We start from the raw sequence: 12,242 nt of genomic DNA on the forward strand, positions 1-12,242 counted from the left end.
TGCGAAAGACAGCGGGGACAGAGGGCAGGAGCAGGCAGGGGGTGTGGTCAGGGCCTGGTGTCTTCTCTGGTGAGGGCCCAGGTGCTAGTGGTGATGGGGGCTGCTCTCAAAATTTTTATAGGAATGTAAACTCTGAACTGGACACCATCTGCTTGGATTTGCCTTTGGAATTAAGTGTTTCCCTCCCCAGGAAAGTTTCAAAGGCCTCATTCATTTATCTCATCAATGAGTGCTCACAAGGTGCCTGTGTGTGCCAGGTGTGGGCCTGCAGACATGGCCAAACCTGGCACTTCCGGTCTTCTCCACTGGGAGCAAATAAAAACTGCTGGTTATGGACTAAGCATCTTTGGGAACCTTAGCAGGTTCATCTCTGCCTCAGTCTGCACCCGAGTAGGCTGCAGGCGCTCCATGCTAATGCCAGGCATGAGCTGATTTGTGCAAAGGACTCCCCCAGGATAGGGTGCTGCATGGACATACCCCTGGGGCGGGCAAGGCCAGCAGATGCACTGCAGGTACGCAGGCAACTTTACAGACAAATGGACAGCACGAGCACTGTGGAGAGGCAGGGAAGGCAGAGACCAGGCGGCCCTGGGAGGGGGAGGACGGGAGGAGCAGCCAACGAGCTTGGCCCGTGCAGCCTCTGTGGTCTGCCTGTCTCAAATTCTCTCCTGTCCAGTCCAGCTGCCCTAGACTCTGGGACAGTATTCCACAGCCAGACCTGGCAGGCCCATCCTACCGTCTCCATGCCCTTTCTGACCTGATGAGCAGACCTTACTTAGCAAAGGCACGTGTGACCCAACTGTGATCATGGGAGACGCAATCTGCACCCGCTTTAGTGAACAAAATGAGCAGCTTTCCTCACTTCCAGAAGAGAGCCTTGAGTTGTGCAGGCATGTTACCACAGCCTCTGCTTCCTTCCCGTCAGATGGAAGGACCGCAGTGCACCCCCTCCGAGAGTTGTGCGGAGCCTGCTGGTGGCTGGGATTGCTCCTGTGACTGCTGCAGGGTTTGAGCCAGGCTGCCCACCTGCATCCTAGATGGCCCCTCCCTTCCCCGCAGCACTGGTGGGAGCACTGGCAGTGCCTCCGTTCTGGTGGGTCAGGGCTGCACACAGCTCCGCAGCTTTGGGGACCCCTCTCCCCCTCCCAGACTTGGTGTGGTCGGGTCTCTTTCTCAGCGACAGGAATGGAGATGGAACCAGTGCACTTTCCCACCGGGCTTCTTTATACAGTGTGGATAATTTTCCACATTAAATAATTAAATGTAATAGCTAATACTACCCTTCCCACACAAGGCTTTATGCAAGTCATATAATTATTTTTTATTATTCATAGTGACGTTTAAGCTCTCAAGTGCCTGGCAAGAAGGAAACCTGTCACAGTGTTGCAACAATACGCAAATCCCTGGGTACAAGAGCAGGCGGGAGGCCCCATGACAAAGCCCACTTATGCCTGCCTGCCTGCGCTGCTCCAACAGGTACCCCGTGGGCATCCCACAGATAAATAATAATCAGAGTGTGCCCACTTACCAACCAGGCTGCTGAGAAACAGGCAGGAGCTCCGCCTTGCACAGCATGCAGCTCCTGAGTCAGGGTTGATGCCCTTGCCGGGGTGGCTGACTGGCTCCCTGGCGTCCCCTTGCAGCCTCCCTTCCTCTCCTTCCCTTTCCTATCATTTCAATGTGACAGGTATATGTGCCGAGTTTCTGGGCTGAGGGGGTTCCATGGATGGTGGGAGACACTGGTTTCTTAAGAGTTGGGATAAAGAGATTTCAAGGAAAATTAAATAAGAGGCTGAAGTCCTACCTTAGCCTAAGGCTCAGGTTCTGAGTGTGGGAAGTGCATTGCCCTCTAGGGGGTGTTTGGGATCCTGCAGGGCACCACTATGATGCAGGGGGAAAAAGTGGCCTTTAGGATTGAGTCGGTGGGGCCATCAGGGATGCGTCTGCAGAGGCTGGCTTTGGTTTGCTCATCTGGTGACATTTACAAACACCTGATGCTGCAGGTGCTACTGTGCTGGATCTAGATGAACATAAAGACGGGTAAGCGCTAGTCCAGCACTAATCCTGAGCTATCCCTGATCCTTCTTCCTCACCCTCACACCCACTTCACCATCAGATAAAGTCACGACTGCCCACCTCTTTGCGTGTCTACTGCTGCCACCCGCAGGCTTTAACTGCTCCCCCATCACCACACTGCCCATTCTTCACCAGCACTCAGCATGCTGGTTCAAACCGTAATCAGACTGTATCAAGCCCCACCTCAGGCGCCTGCTGCCTGTGGTTTCTGAGGGCAGTCAGAGTACAACCACACCCTGTACTAGTCCCGAAGGGCCTGTACACTGGTCCTACAACCCTCCTCTTCACTCACTGCCTCAGGCCCCGGAAAAAGCTGAGCTCACCCCTGCCTCAGGGCCTTTGTTTTCTCTCTGCCTGAAATGCTCTTCTCTGGTTCCTGTTCCACCTCCAGGGCTCAGTTTAACTGGCACCTCCCCGACCTCCTTCTCTCAAACAGCTGCACTTCCCCCATGGCTCTCCCTGTGGTAACACATCCCCCAGCATGGCACTTGCCTCTTTGTTTACTGGTGTCATGACACCATGAGCCTTGTAAAGATGGTACCATGTCTCAACATCATCAAGAAATGCTCAACAACTATAGAGAGAAAAGATGGAAAAAGGAGTGCTAATGAGTGGAAATTACAGAGAGGCCGTTCAGTCCAGTGTAAAGGAGCATTCCCAGCACAGCTGCCTCTAGAAACAGGAATGTGTAGAGATTTCCAGGATCTTAATGGTGTTTTCTAACATTAATATTCTGACACGTTACCTTGTTCTCTAGTTCTATAATTCTCATCCATTCATTCATTCATTCATTCATTCATGCATGCATTAAATGCTCACTGAATGCCTCTCATGGCACAAAAATGCATATAAAACAGTCTCTGCCTTCAAGGAATCCAGCAATATAATTTCTGTCTCTGCAACTTGAAAGTCTTCCATGGCAAGTGCATGTGTATATGCGTGTGCATGCATGTGTGTGTGCATGCGTATGTGCATGTGTGTGCATACATACAAGTGAATAGCAAGGTATATTAGGTTATTGTTTCACTTTCCTGAACCCACCTATCAGGTGACTGTCCCATATCCTCAAAGTACCTGTCACTTCATATTTGGAAAGGAAATCAGAAAGATTTCCAGGAGAACATATGGGCCAAAGAATGGGGCCTCAGAAGAGGTGGAGGAACATAGGAAGGGAGTGACTATTATTAGTTTCCATATAGTTGCTACTTGAGAATGGCTTGCTTTTATTTTGTCTCTGGTTTGCTTATACTTGCTGAGGACCCACTAAGTGCAAAGCAACATATCAGTTTGCTCACATTTATTATTTCAACGAGGTTGTAGTTAAAAAGGTTGGCTTTTGAATCGCCTAAACCTGCATGAAAATCCCCAAAACAACAACAAAATGGCTCTTTGGTTTTGGACCCATTACTTAGCTTTTTTCTCTGCTCTTCAGTTTCCTAAAGACTATTTTACTTGTCTTATAGATTGATTGAGATAATGAATGGAAAATGTCTGATTCTTCATAGACACAATATACAGGGAGTTCCCCCAAAATGTATATACATTTTAACAGCTGATAGCTCAATTCTGAAAATGAAATGTATTTTAATTAACACTGTCTTTATAATTACTCAAAGTATATACATTTTTTGTAATACCCTATATATTACTTCCTTCCCTCCTTGTTTCTGAATGTTACTTAATTTTAAGAATTGATACAAAATTGGTTAATGTAATTATTCATCACTTCTTTTTAATAGGAATAGGAGTAACAGGCTGAATAGCAGGTTTTTTTAGGGAATAATGTGACGGTGAAGTGGGGACTCTACACGATCCAACAGTGGGCCAGAGTCAGGGAAGTCCATTCTTAAAACCCACACTAGGGCTCACCAGCTTGTAGTCCGCATTGTGTCCCTGGTACCAAGCACACTGCCTGGTGTGTTGGAAGCTCAATACAATATTTGTGGGTTATTGGTTAACTTTAGGCTGCAGCAAAACACTAGCCAAACAGCATATAGTTAAGAGATCTTAAGATAATAATGTGAAGAATGACAAGGCCTAGAGACAGAGAAAGAGAGGAAATGGTGAAAAACCAGGCTCAGATCTTGGGAAGCCCAATCATGGGTGGCATTGGTCACAAAAAAGGGCGAGTGGCAGTTTTAGGCATTAGTAGCATGGTTTATATCTGTCCTAGCACAACTGGACTTCAAGGATGCATTAAGATGAGCCCTAGAATTACATTACAGTGAGAGGCAGAAATCTGGAGGAAGGGGTAGCATGCATGAGCTCAGGATGAGAGATGACAGAACACAAGAACTGCAAAAAGAGCAATTTCAAAATGGAAACGAACAAGCAGGACATAAGGCAGAAGGCAAAGTTCCTTTGTTCTGAGTTAGAGAGCTGGACGCAGACTCCCAGGCTGAGGGCTCGTGCACAGTGCACGCTCCATCCAGATGGCACTCTCCCCAGAAGCAATAGTGACCTGCAGACACTGCTGCGGTCTGAATATTTGCTACCCCCAACTCCCACCCGCCCCCCAAGTCACAGGCTGGAATCCTGACACCCAAAGGAGTTAGAAGGTGAGGCCTTTGGGTGGTGATTACTTCATGAGAACAACACTTTCAAGAATGGGATTCATGCTCTCACAAAAGAGATTTCACAGACCTCTCTTGCCCTTTCCGCCACATGAGGGCCTAGCAAGAAGGCACTGGCCATCCAACTGGGAGAGGGCCCACACCAGGGAATGTGACCATGCCGGGGCCTTGATCTCAGGCTTCCTGCTTCCAGAACAGTGAGGATACATTTTTGTTAGTTATACCCTACCCAGTGTATGGTATTTGTTATAGCAGCCTGAATGGACTAAGGCAGACATGACCTCACTGGTCTCACTGCTAAGCCAGTCTTCCTACTTTACAGAGAAACCGAGGCATGGAAAGAACAGTGCATGTAGGAACTATATGCCCTACCTGCCCACCCCAACTCATTCAAGGTGATGCTGAGGTAGGAGCTAGGCTTCCTGGTTCTCAATCCACCAGAATTTTCCCTCGTTGTGGAATTTGGGGCAGTAGATGACTAAGCAAAGAAATGAAATAAAATTTGGGTTGTAAAAATATAAAGCCAGGGCCCTAGCCAGGTAGCTCAGTTGTTTAGAACTTCATCCCAATATACCAAAGTTACGGATTCAATCCCATCAGGGCACGTACAATGAATTGCATAAGTAAGTGAAACAACAAATTAAAGTTTCTCTCTCTAAAACTAAATCAGTTATACATATGGCCTCACAAGAATTATTGCATCACTTAAAATTGTTAGAAGGGGGAATATCTGTGAATGGTACAGTTAGAGCCAGAGGTAAAGTAGATTTTAGCAGGCGATGTAATTATCTGGTAAAAACACACCAAGTTTCTAAAAGATTCTCAGCTTTCAAGAAGAGCCAGTGGCCCCGGTTTGCATCCTTTCCTGCTAGTCATCTCACTTTCTCCTTCCTTCTCCTGCTCCTTTACTGGGCTCTAAGGGGAATTTCTCTCAACAGCTCATGAGAGAGTGAGTAGAGATTGCAGGGGTGGGCAAACTTTTTGACTCGAGGGCCACAATGGGTTCTTAAACTGGACCAGAGGGCCGGAACAAAAGCATGGATGGAGTGTTTGTGTAAACTAATATAAATTCAAAGTTAAAGGAGTGGAGGGGAGAGCAAGAGAACCGGATAGAACAGCCGGATCCGGCCCGCGGGCTATAGTTTGCCCAAGGCTGGATTAGAGTCTCCTGCCTGGTGGAGGGAGCCTGGCCTGGGGAATCTTGCCGGTGGTCTTCTTGGCGCCTCAGTTGCTGTCCCGGCGCATTACAGGCAACCTGGCCTGCTGTTCCTCTCACTCCATCTGCCCAGGCCTCTGTTTCTGTCAGAGTTAGCAATATTTTGGGACCTATCCACTGGCATCCTCCCACTGGCTTTCTTTGGGGAACAGAGGGCACACCTGATTTTGGAAGTTAATGAAAACCATGACTCCCTGGCCTGAGTAGGAAGTGGGCTGGGCTCACAGTCGGCACAAATGCTTGATATTTCCTGGGTCAGATGAGTAGATCTGCCGCTGGACTTGGGGTGGAGTCACCTGCAGAAGGGCTCTCCCCGCCCTCCACCTTCTGGTGAGTGTCAGCCCCTGGTCCCTTTCCCAGGAGCAGCTCGCTCATGCAGGGTCAGAAAACGCCTTCCTGCCTGGATAATTTGGACCCTCAGCCTCAGGAGTGCCCTTCGCATCTGTATGGGGCACGGGTGTCCCAGAGAAGCCCAAGCTTGCGGGAGGGAGGGCAGGATGTCTTCAGGCTGTGCGAAGAAAGCTGTTTGCCAAAGGGAAAGCTGATGCTGGAGCTTTAAGGAAGGAGGTTCTAGGCATGGATAAAGCTGACAGAGTAGACCAAGAATTAAGCTGCAGAGTTTCTTTGCAGAAAAGTGCGCCCTCCCCACTACAGCTTTCCTGCTGCCTGTCCATGTGGGAAGTTGGACTGCCCTCACCTGTCCCTTTTGCCACAAGCCCAGTGAAAAGAAGGCCACTGGTGAGGACTCCCCACCTTGACCACACCCTCTGGGGGTCCCCACAGGCTCCTCGCCTAAGCAGGGCAACAAGCCTTCCCTAAGAACAACACTGTATGCAGAGAAAAGATTACTCTGGGGCCACTGGGAACCATGGGATGCCCCGCATTCTAATAGGCACTAACGTGCTAATTAGAAATAAGAAGAAGGCTGCCTTCCTGCCCAGGTAGTCCAAGGCCAGCAACACTGTCTCTCAGGCTGAGACCTTCAAGATGCAGAGACTGGCGCTGGCTCAAGCACTCACAGTGCTGACCGCTAGGAGGACCACTCAAGTGCCCTTTCCTCCTCGCAGAACTGCTGCTCATGCAGGCAAGACAGGAGCCAAGCTGCGCCCAGTGCTGTGATGAGTGACCCCAACAAAGAGAAAGTGCTTGACCTCTGTGGTCCTGAGCAGCTGCAGCAGCATCTCACTACCAGGCTCCCTTCCAGTTATGGCTCAGCCCTTGCACCCAGCCAAGGGAAACACTGAGGGGCCACCGATGGGCATCTCAGGGCAACAGTCCGAGGACAGGAAGAGCGGGTTGTTTGTCAGCATCAGCCATTGCTGCCAAGGCACCTGCTTTCTGTCTCTGATCTCCAAGGTTTCATGTTCTCATTCCTCAAAGATAGCAGGAGCTTCAAAATGCCCCTAAAGCTGAGAAAATAGGGTGTCAGCTGAATTACTACCACTGTTAGCTTGCACTATAAAATGTTAGCCAAATAACCCCTGTCTGAGAGCAGGTGGCAGGAGTCAGCCCAGACAGTTTAGAGGGCATGCAGCGAGGCAGGCTGGAGCCTTGCTGTAGAGGCCGGTGGGCCGGGAGAGGATGCCAGGAGCAGTGGGCGGCACGGCTGGAAGTCTGGAGCCAACTTTGGCAGTGGTGTCAAAGCTATCAGGCAGCAAGTCTCTGTCCAGCAATTGGGGTGTGCAAGGCCAGGTGCTGCGTCCTGAGGAAGGGATGTGTAAGAACTAGGCAGGGGCGAGGGCTCACAGGTTTGAGTTTCACTGAGGCACTCACATGCTAATCAGAAACCCTGGTCAGAAGTCCAATGGCTGTGCTCACCAGGGATAGCCCTCTCCCCCATTCAGCCACAGCAGCAAGACCAACTCCAGACCACACCTGCCAGGGCACTCTGCCTTCCACGGACCAGTTCAGGAACCAGGTGAGGAAGGGTCCGCAGGGGAACAGCCTCCGCACTGACAAGGCCTGTGGGGGTCCTGGGACAAGTGGGAGAGCTGACGGACTCAGGAGAAAATCCACACTGGGGACCCCAGGGCAAGAGGCTATCTCACCCTGTCAAGAGGGCTTCCACTATCATGAGTTGATTCCTGGTAGAAAATTACCAGCTGGGAAAGAGTAGAGGGGATGAGAGGAACCATCAGCTTTATGAAGCCAAAGCAGCTGGGCTGAGGAAGCCAAGATGGACAGAGGGCGGCAGCTACAGGAGTGTCCTGGGCAGAAGCCATGTCCGAGCCGTGCTGTTCCCTACAGCAGCTGTCGGCCATGCGCAGCCCAAGAAATGTAAATTAAGTAAAGTGAATAAAATGAAAACATCCATTCCTCAGCTGCACTAGCCACATTTCAAGGCACAGAAGGCTAGTGGGCTATTTCGTGGACAGTGCGTATGGGACGTTTTAATTACTGCAGAACGCTCCATTACATAATGCTGGCCTAGAGGCCTCACTCATCCCTCAGGTTGGAAATGCCTTTGGACCCTAATTTGTCCTACAACAGGAAGGTGAGTCCCAAGGTTCAGTTGCTCTTATTCAAGAAAACTGGGGGCCAGGAAGGTCAGTGAGTGCTTTCACTTTGGGCCTATTCACCTCTCTGGACTATTCTTAGGCTGGAAGAAAGCCACAGACACCAAGTCCTTGATGCCAGAGAGCTGCCAGGGTCAACTCCCCCCAGAGTCTTCCCCTTGGGGAGACGCTAAGAGGTAGTGAGAAGTGCATGCTCCTTGAGCGGGCAGCAGCCACTGGGAATGAGGTAAGTCTCAGAAATAGCAGTCCCTGCCTCATCACCCCTCCATGGCCATGGGCAAACCTGTGGGGGGAGGAGGGTGGCTAGAATCCTTCTATTTGGGTGGGCTTCTCCTTTCCTGGGCAGATGGACTTCTCGTGAAGAGGGGAAGGCAGAGCCCTGTCCTGTGCTGCTCCTCACACCCTCACCCTTGCTGAGTCATTGTCAACAGCAAATCCCAGACAACAAAGTCGCAGCATCACTCTTGGTACTAAAACCCTGCTGACAGTGGAATGTCATGACTGGCACCACTTTTAGAAGTAGGTTCCTGCCTCTCCTGATATCTTAGCAGCCCGACTGGGTTGAAGCCTTGGGACCACCCACCTAAGTTCATCCGATTGGCCATAAAGTTCTTGTTGGGTTGCTCCCTTTCTCCTGCTATTCCCACCTTGGGTAAAGTTCAACCTGTAGCTTTAATTGGGATTGTGCTGTCTATAGATCAAGTTGAGAAAAAAATGATATCTTTATAATATTAGGTTTTCCAATTCATAAACATGTTATATTTCTTCATTTACTAAGTTTTCTTTAATTCATCTTTATGAAATTTTATAGTTCTCTCTGTAGAGACTTGAGACATTTTTTGTTAGATTTATTCATAGGCATTGTATATTTTTCAGTGCTTATCATAAAGTGTACCTTACAAATATTTATCCATCTTTTTTGACAAATTTCAGTTCATGATAGGAAGACAACCCAGCTATTTAGTTATTTTCAGACCATTCTAACCAAAGTTTTTCATGCTGGCCAACTTGGTCCTGCACAATCAAGTAAGACCCAGGTGCTATCTGCCCCAACCCAGGCATTCCTTCGCTCTCAGGAGGAGATTTCCTTTGGCATGCCATTAGGTGTTCAAATTAATCCTACTGTCTCGGCTTTCCCACTCTTCCAGACATGAGCAAACTCAGGTCCCTGAGGTTTGGCGGGGGACTGAATTGCTCTAAACTGGTTTATATTCACCTATCATTTTTGTCTATTTTTGCAACAAAGTATGGATTTAATGAGTGGGGCAGTTGAATTTGGGGCAGGGATTTACTTGAGTAATTCATTTTCCATTGAGTGGTGAGAACAGATAGAAATGAAGAACTTGGGAACACTAATCGCCCTGAAGACAATGAAAGAATGAAAGCAAGAGCACACACCAACCAACTGACTAACTGACTGACCAACCAACCAACTAACCAACCAATCACAGAGACAAAAAGGACAAGAAAAAGCAAATAGTGGCAACTTGAGATCACTTCTCCCTGGCTCTGACTAATGGCAGTCTCTGATATCCTTGCTGCCTAACTGTCCTTTTACAGCCAATGCTCACAAGTGCAAACCCTTTCATATCACATGTAAACAATCATCCAGGGAGTGAAAAGCTGCAACAGAATTCCAACTAATGGGAATTAATTTCAGGTCACTGTCAGAAACCCTGGTTCTTGGGCACATTCAGCTTGATATTTTCACCAGAGCTTCAAGTCGTTTCTGGTTTGTTTTTCTGCCTGAAATGTTTGGGGAGGCTTTTCCTGGAGTCTATTCCTTAATGAAGAATACCACTTAATAAGAATCCAGGGAGCCCTGCTTTCCCAATGCTCCTCCAAACTGGTGGACCTTCGCTGGCCAGCTGTTCAGTGACCGGCACCCTCTCCTGCCAGGAGACACTTTAGAGGTGTCCACAGGAAGGGTCCATTTCCTTTTCTCTTTATAGACTGACCCTGGCGGGTGAAATGCAAATGGCCCCAGATGGCTCTCTTTCTTCTTTAGGGAAAATCTCTCTTGTTTTTCCCATATTCTCACAATAGACAACTAGGGGTTGAGGAAACTAGGCAGCACTTTATGCTTTAGACCACAGCTGGCTAGTTTTGGGAGACTGGCTTGTTCCTAGATCTGCAGGGTTTGGGCACAGTGTCTTTCAGGTGGAGGCTCCTGCAGGTGTCAGTTTCATTTGCTCCCTGGGACAGTTTTGCTTAATACATCTCCAGTGCTCGCAAGACTGATTCAGGAAGTCCACTGCAGGGCCCTGCAGATTGCGTCAGGCATCAGCAGAAACACATCTGAGTCAACTGTGAAATGACTCAAGGCTTTGAAATATTTAAACCATATGTTTCGTGAAACTAGATGAAAGTGATGCCAGTTTCCCTCCCTAGGGGCTGCCATCTGAGACTGAAGCTCAGCTCGGCAATGACCCTGCATTCCTGGCCTCCCTTGGTCTTATTGCTGCGGGCTGTGAACCTGTCAGTACTCCTGGCCCACAGGTGGGCAGAGGTACTGTGAACCCTTCAGAAAGTGGCCAGGGATATTCCGTGGTCTTCTCTAGGCCAGGACAAAAATTCATGTCCCTTAATGGGACTAGGATGGAAGGGAAAAAGATTATAATTGCTGCCTGGAGGAAGCAGGAGAACACCATTCTCATAACCAGATGACCTTCATTAGAAGTCTAATTCTCTGAAAATCAGCCACAACACCTAGGCATTCTTTGAATGGAAAGAAGAATCAGCATTTTAAGTATATTGTCTGTATAAGTATATTTATTTTTGAAGTATCTCAAAGGTTATTTCCCTATTTCTGAAACATACCCAGTGGAACACTTGATGTGGAATGATGCTAACAAGCTAATGTGAAAATACACTGACTATAACTCAGAGGTGTTAGATTCTGTTCCCAGTTATGTCACTTAGTACTGGTGTAATTAATATTACACTTAATTGCTCTGAACTTCACTTCCCTTTTCCCTAAAATGGGGGTGCTAAGACCTATCGTACAGGGGCATTTTGAGGTTTACATGCAATGAGGTATGTGTAGCACATGGTAGGTTATCCAGAAATGCTGGTTGAATATTAATTCAAAAAAGATGATGGATAGCTTGTCAATGAACATGGATCCAAGAGCTAAGGAGCACCCCCTGCCCCAATTAGTCCTGGGACAAGTACACATTTGAATAGCAATAGAATACTTGGCCAGGGACTCCTCCTTTTGGCCTTCTGTTGATCTATGATGCATCTGGGGAAACTAACAAAGGAGGGGAAGAGAAGTAACAGAAAGCCAGAGAGATTTTCACAAGTCTGTATGGAACAATTCTCTCAGAACCAAATCTTTCCTTCTCATCACTCTCCGACAGGAGTTAGGGTAGCCAGGAGAGCCACTGAGTTGCTATAGACCCTCCCTCAGAAGTAGCTGCTCATGTTGTGAATCCCAGGTCAGCAGATGCCAGTAGTTCTGGCTGGTCTTCAGGGGTGGAAGACGGAAGGTGCTGCTCAAACCAGCCTGCTCCTCCATTATCCAGGACAATGGGGTGCGGCTGGTTAAGGAGGGCACAGATAATCCAAGGTGACAGGTTATCCAGCTTTCCCTACCCTGCCTCATTCATCCAAGGGTTCTACTCTTGTCTCTCAAACTCTTTTTGAAGAGCTGCTTATAAGAAGCAAAGCAGACATTTGCAAGTAACTGCCCTTCAGGTGCTGGAAGGTGCAAGGGAGTAATGATGTAGCCTCTGAGGTGGGGAACAGGAGGCCCCATGGGCTAGAACACTGAGCCCTGAGCAAATGCAGCCCTGGCAGGGCTTTTTACAATGAGGCTGGTGGTTGATGAAATGGGAGAAGGATAGAACAGAGGCCTGA

General features: G+C 48.5%; 1 protein-coding gene across 5 annotated transcripts in view; it reads right to left on the reverse strand.

Moving 5' to 3' along the window:
* The window catches only part of CACNA1C (calcium voltage-gated channel subunit alpha1 C), a gene marked incomplete at both ends in the record, with an annotated part of 717,827 nt that overhangs the window by 74,924 nt on the left and 630,661 nt on the right, over window positions 1-12,242 (reverse strand). The gene's annotated exons all lie outside the window — the stretch shown is intronic.

This window comes from Plecotus auritus (assembly GCF_963455305.1).
Source record: "Plecotus auritus genome assembly, chromosome: 3".
In the NCBI taxonomy this organism is placed as follows: Eukaryota; Metazoa; Chordata; class Mammalia; order Chiroptera; family Vespertilionidae; genus Plecotus; species Plecotus auritus.